A 7,159-nucleotide genomic window follows, 5' to 3' on the forward strand; every position below is an offset into this window, starting at 1 on the left:
AGACATGCCCCCAGTAGTAATGCCCCCTTATAGACATGCCCCCAGTAGTAATGCCCCATGTCTCCCTTCTGAAAAATAAAACATACAAAGATAATACTTACCTTAGGCCCCGCTCCTGCGTCCGCTGCCGTCTGGTCCGACCGCGGCTCCACCACAGATCTATGGGAGAGATGTCATGACGTCCCTCCCATAGTGCTCTCTGCTGGAGCCGGAGCTCAGGAGTGAGCTCCGGTTCCACGGTTCTATGGGAGAGACTTCATGACGTCACGACGTCCCTCCCATAGTGCTCTATGCGGGAGCCGGAGCTCTGGAGTGAGCTTCGACTGCCGCTGCAGAGAGGGAGCCGGGTGCCCGCTGATAACAAATATCATCGCGGGGGTGACTGGCGCTGATTTTTTTTTTATTTTTCTTATGGGATATTTATTTTTGCCCTCCTGGGGAATCAGTGGTGCACTCTAGGGGCCGGCGCTCTGGGCGACTGCCCTGTTAGCCCGCCCCTAGAACCGCCACTGGGGGCGGGCCGCACTGGGTGACACCATCCGAAGGGTTTGACACCAAAATAGCAGAGCTGCTCTGTTATTTTGGTGTCACCCCATCGGATGGTGTCATCGTGATGCCAGGACGCGGAGAGAGGCAGGGAGAGAATGTGGGCTGCCCCAACAGCTGCAGGAGCACTGGGGAAGCCCACTGTGTGACGAGAACGGGAGGCGGTAACGCACCCAAGATCGGCTCACATAAGGGGTGTCGCTTCACGGGCGAGGTCATGCCCCTTCCTGCGAAGCCACGCCCCTTCCGGGAGCACACGCCTATGGCGCAAGAGTACTCAGAGCATCCGCACCAGGTGACACCAAGGTAGGTGACGCCTCTGACCACACACACCAACTTGACTACTCATACATACATCAGCACCCTGCCAACAGCAATACAGGGTGGATGTAGTGCACTCCATATCACCATGCTACACCTATGCTCCCCAACAATGCATCTACACCAATAATGCAATAATTGTTACAGGACAAGGCAATAATGCAGTTACAAAACATTACCATAATCACAAACAGGTACCTTACTACAGCCTACCTTTTAATGGAGGCCTGATTGTAGTAGCTGAGATGACGAGGTAACAAGGTTACAAACCTCAATACATTGTTATCAAATCAGAACAACAGTACTACAGGGCTTAATCATCTTCTGCTGCCTCAGGCCTAGTGCCTGCCTTCTAGGGGATCAATGACACCTAACAATGGGTTAATGATGTGGATCCCAAATTAACCCTATAGGGCCTAATGCCCCTTATACCTTGTGGGACTAGTGCCCTCTCTGGCTCAGGCTTATTGTCCGCCTAACAAAGGCCGTCCCTGCTGGTTAGGGCTTAACGCCCACAGTGGCCATGGGCCTAATGTCTGACAATTAAAATAGCATGCAATTGAATGAAAATACAATGCAATTAGATTTACCAGTCCAGTAGTCTTTGGCTGAACTAAGCCTAGTTCATCCACAATTACTATGTGTTCTTCACCCGAGGTGGGTCGACTCCCACGATCTCAGTGCTTCCTGTAGTCTTCACCTTGAGCTGGCAAACTCCCACTACCACTGCAGTCTTCACCCAGGTAGCAGTGACCAAGGTCCAGGGGAATAACTATGGTGTTTGGCACCCAGGCAAGATGAGAAGTTGGCACCTCACTTATTTATGTGACCTGGGCCTATTGCCCAGGGTCAATTATAGCCTTAGGACCCTTATGTGCCTACTGCCTAACAATCTGATGGTCTAGGGAGGGGTTAATGATGGTAAGGCCTCAAAGAGGGTGTACCTGTCGGGTGGGAGAGGATGCAGTGAGGATCTTCATTCGCTCTTTTACTTCCCAACCACTGCAGTACTCTCCTGTCCTCAGCCGCATTTTTCTGTCGCTGGCCCATTCTGGCCAGTAGCGGCGCTGTCAGAGCTCTTCTCTATTGAGCCCAGTGTATCCTAGCGTCTTTTGCAGCCGCTGGAGCTCTTCTCTTTTGAGCCCGGTGTCTTCTGGACTCTTCCACGGCCGCTGGAGCTCTTCACCCATTTCCGCCAAATTGACTCTTCCTCCCAGAGACATCTGACGCTAGACGCCACGGGCGTAGCCAGCCATGATGCGGCTTACAACTAATGGCTCACTGTGGCTGATTTCTATTGGCTGCCGGTGCACGCCGTGATTGGCTCAGATTGTCAAAATTGTCACCACTGTGATTGGCTCAAATTCAAATTGTCACCCCTCTTCAATGGCCGGCGGTCAATGAGCTGCACTCAGCTATTAGCTGGCGCCACATGTCAGCCGCTGCTGGGCCTTGACCGGCACTGAAAACAGACATACTGGGCCTGATTCAGAGCCGGACACTCTGACCAGAGCGCTCACTCTGAATCAGGGCCCTCCTACCTAACATTGGAGCGGCCTCCTGGACGCTCGCATAGCTGTGGGTTACCACCCACAGCTTATGTGAGCGTCCATGATGATGGTCGCGATGGTCAAGACCATCGCAACCATCAGGCTTGCAACGAGACCCTGCGGTAGGGTCTCGCTGCCACAAGCCCAGGAGTGATTTTGGCTCTATCGGAGCCAAAATCACTCCCTTTGACATCACTAGTGATGTCAGTGGGGCCGGACCCAGATGGTAGGCGTTCCCATGGGAACGCCTCCGTCTGGCAGCCACGCCCCCGGCACGCCCACTCACCATCGACAGCACGTCCCCTTTGGTGCGAGACCCCGAGCGCAGGATTCCCCGTCGCTCGCCGGGTCTCGCGCATGCGCACGACGGAGCTCCCTCCGTCGAGTGCATGCGCCCTTAGGCACCATCGGACACTTATGTGTCCTGCTGGGGATACATCTCACCGGACTGCAGGACTAAGGCGCTGGGATCAAGCATTTGGTCACAGCACTGGCAGTGGCTTAACTAGGGTATATGGAGCCCAGGACAAGTTTAAAAATGGACCCCCCCTATGTGCGTGTGACAAAAAATGGGCGTGGACACTTAAAAATGGGGAGTGTCAACATGACACACATCCCTATCTCGTCACACTGAACATTTCTTTCCATTCCATATGCACCTTAATGCAGTGCCCCTTATACAGTCCTCCCTCTGCAGTGCCCCCAGTAGTGGTCCCTCTTATGCAGGCCCCCAGTAGTACCCCTTATACAGTACGCCAAGTATACAATGTCCCTAGTAGTGATCCCTCTTATGCAGGCCCTTAGTAGTGCCCCTTATACAGTACCCCTAGTAGTGGTCCCCCTTATGCAGTCACCCATTAGTTCCCATTATACGGTGCCCCCAGTAGTGATCCCCCATATGCAGTGCCCCTTACACAGTTCCCCCTGTCGTAGTCCTTCTTATGCAGCCCGCCATAAGTTCCCCTTATACGGTGCCCCCAGTAGTGGTCCCCCTTATGCAGATCACAGTAGTGGTCCCACTTATGCAGGCCCTCAGTAGTGATCCCCCTATCCAGTAATAGTCCCCAGTACAGCCCCCCCGATGCAGTGCCCCAAATAGAAGTTACCTCCATACGTTAGTAGTAGTCCCTAGTAGAGGTCACCTCCCCCCCTGATGCAGTACCCCCATTAGACAAACACACAAGTAAAAAAAATAAAAAAACTAACTTGAATCCCCGCTCCTGCTCACGCCGCCATCCACACCACCGCAGTCCTCCCGGGCTGGCGCACTCTGCATTATGGGAGAGACGTCATGACATCTCTCCCATAACCCACTACAGGAGCTGGAAGGCGGAGCTCATGAGTGAGCTCCAGCCCAGCTCTTGCAGTGGGCGCAGCAGCAGACAATGAGAGTCTGTCTGACTCTCATAGGCTGCTGTAAATGCACTGGCGGCTCTATGGGCTATCCTGAGCCCGCCTCCCACCCTTCGCCTGGCGCTATTAGGTAAGCGCTCAGGGGGAGAGAAGGGGCGCGGCTGTGCAGCACAGGACAGTGCTGGGCGCAGGGAAGCCTAGCGCCGGTCCTGAGTAAATGCTGACCGCACTCAGGAGATCACTCAGAGCCACTCGCGAGCGCACAGTGATCGCAAGCAGCTCGATGTTTGCGTATGCACTGCGTCCAGCAGGTGCATGTGCGAGACCAGCTGAGCGACTGAAGGTCAGTTGCTACGTGGCTCACAACAAGACGGGACGGCTGTCAATGTTGATTGACAGCTCGCCCTGTTTTGTGGGCAGACAAACGCATGCCTTCCCTTAGGAACGTCTGGCATTTTTAGGAGGGGTTACTGACATCACTAGTGATGTCAGTAGTGGACTTCCTGCTCTATTAGAGCAGGAAGTACACTCGGGCTTGCGGCAGCTAGACCCTACCCCAGGGTCTCGTCGCAAGCCTGACGGTCATGATAATTATGACTGTCTCCAGCCCGCTCGCACAAGCTGTGGATGGTCACCCACAGCTTTGCAAGCGGCCGGAGATAAAAAAAAAAAACACCTGCCCACATGCAGAGCGAGTGGCCGCCAGCAGCAACCAACTCTGAATGAGCTCCTCACTGCGGTCGACACTACACTGTTTAACTAGGATGGGCCAGTACCGTGGCCGGCGGTGCGGGGGCGTCACCGGCCCTGCCCTAGTTACGCTACTGAGCACTGGACATCGCCCTGGACATCAGCTCCCCCCTCTGCCGGGCCTGTCAGATGGTGCCCAGGGCAAGGTGCCCCACACGCACCCCCTTATTACACCACTGCCGGTGTACCAGCTTTCTGAGAGATTCCAGAAACATACTGAATAGTCTGGGGCTGGTTAATGTGATGGCAGGAGGACACCACGCTAAGTGTATCTCCCTGCTATAGTGTTACCCCCTCCTCCCTATAACCAGCCTTGTGCTGGATAATGTGATGGCAGGAGGACACCACGCTAAGTGTGTCTCCCTGCTATAGTGTTACCCCCTTCCTCCCTATAACCAACCTAGTGCTGGTTATCGGAAGAAAAGGTGAACCCCACACAGATTTTTTTTCCTGTATTCCAATACCAGACCATGCTCAGAGGTTTAGGAAAAGACCCCAATTGTCAAATTTGTTGACCAACGCTATTTAACCCTTGAAAAACTACAGGTAATTATTCAAAATTAAGAAACCTGGTGCATGTGCCCACATTACTGCCCTATTTATGCCCAAATCCTTGCTGGTCAAGGCAAATGGCAAGTGGGTTATATGTACTAGACCACCCTCTGTGGGTTTCAAGTGTAACATTTGATGACCGAAGCTAGTTAACCCCTGCACAACTACAGCTTCTTATTCAAAATTACAAATTCTGGAGCCTGTGCCCGTTTACTGCCCTATTCATGCCAAAATCCTTGCTGGTCAAGACAAATGACAAGTGGGTCATATGTACCAGACCACCCTCTGTGGGTTTCAAGTGTAACATTTGATGACCGAAGCTAGTTAACCCCTGCACAACTACAGCTTCTTATTCAAAATGAGATAATCTGGTGCCTGTGCCCGCTTTACTGCCCTATTCATGCCAAAATCCTTGTTGGTCAAGGCAAATGACAAGTGGGTCATATGTACCAGACCACCCTCTGTGGATTTCAAGTGTAACATTTGATGACCGAAGCTAGTTAACCCCTGCACAACTACAGCTTCTTATTCAAAATTACAAATTCTGGAGCCTGTGCCCGCTTTACTGCCCTATTAATGCCAAAATCCTTGTTGGTCAAAGCAAATGACAAGTGGGTGATATGTACCAGACCACCCTCTGTGGGTTTCAAGTGTAACATTTGATGACCGAACCTAGTTAACCCCTGCACAACTACAGCTTCTTATTCAAAATTACAAATTCTGGAGCCCGCGCCCGTTTACTGCCCTATTCATGCCACAATCCTTGTTGGTCAAGGCAAATGACAAGTGGGTGATATGTACCAGACCACCCTCTGTGGGTTTCAAGTGTAACATTTGATGACCGAAGCTAGTTAACCCCTGCACAACTACAGCTTCTTATTCAAAATGAGATAATCTGGTGCCTGTGCCCGCTTTACTGCCCTATTCATGCCAAAATCCTTGTTGGTCAAGGAAAATGACAAGAGGGTCATATGTACCAGACCACCCTCTGTGGGTTTCAAGTGTAACATTTGATGACCGAACCTAGTTAACCCCTGCACAACTACAGCTTCTTATTCAAAATTACAAATTCTGGAGCCTGTGCCTTTTTACTGCCCTATTCATGCTACAATCCTTGTTGGTCAAGGCAAATGACAAGTGGGTGATATGTACCAGACCACCCTCTGTGGATTTCAAGTGTAACATTTGATGACCGAAGCTAGTTAACCCCTGCACAACTACAGCTTCTTATTCAAAATTACAAATTCTGGAGCCTGTGCCCGTTTACTGCCCTATTCATGCCAAAATCCTTGTTGGTCAAGGCAAATGACAAGTGGGTCATATGTACCAGACCACCCTCTGTGGATTACAAGTGTAACATTTGATGACCGAAGCTAGTTAACCCCTGCACAACTACAGCTTCTTATTCAAAATGAGATAATCTGGTGCCTGTGCCCGCTTTACTGCCCTATTCATGCCAAAATCCTAGTTGGTCAAGGAAAATGACAAGAGGGTCATATGTACCAGACCACCCTCTGTGGGTTTCAAGTGTAACATTTGATGACCGAAGCTAGTTAACCCCTGCACAACTACAGCTTCTTATTCAAAATGAGATAATCTGGTGCCTGTGCCCGCTTTACTGCCCTATTCATGCCAAAATCATTGTTGGTCAAGGCAATTGACAAGTGGGTCATATGTACCAGACCACCCTCTGTGGGTTTCAAGTGTAACATTTGATGACCGAAGCTAGTTAACCCCTGCACAACTACAGCTTCTTATTCAAAATTACAAATTCTGGAGCCTGTGCCCGTTTACTGCCCTATTCATGCCAAAATCCTTGTTGGTCAAGACAAATGACAAGTGGGTCATATGTACCAGACGACCCTCTGTGGGTTTCAAGTGTAACATTTGATGACCGAAGCTGGTTAACCCCTGCACAACTACAGCTTCTTATTCAAAATGAGATAATCTGGTGCCTGTGCCCGTTTACAACCCTATTCATTCCAAAATCCTTGTTGGTCAAGGCAAATGACAAGTGGGTCATATGTACCAGACCACCCTCTGTGGATTTCAAGTGTAACATTTGATGACTGAAGCTAGTTAACCCC

Source organism: Taudactylus pleione, unplaced genomic scaffold, assembly GCF_031769625.1.
Source record: "Taudactylus pleione unplaced genomic scaffold, aTauple2 ptg000040l, whole genome shotgun sequence".
Lineage (NCBI taxonomy): Eukaryota > Metazoa > Chordata > Amphibia > Anura > Myobatrachidae > Taudactylus > Taudactylus pleione.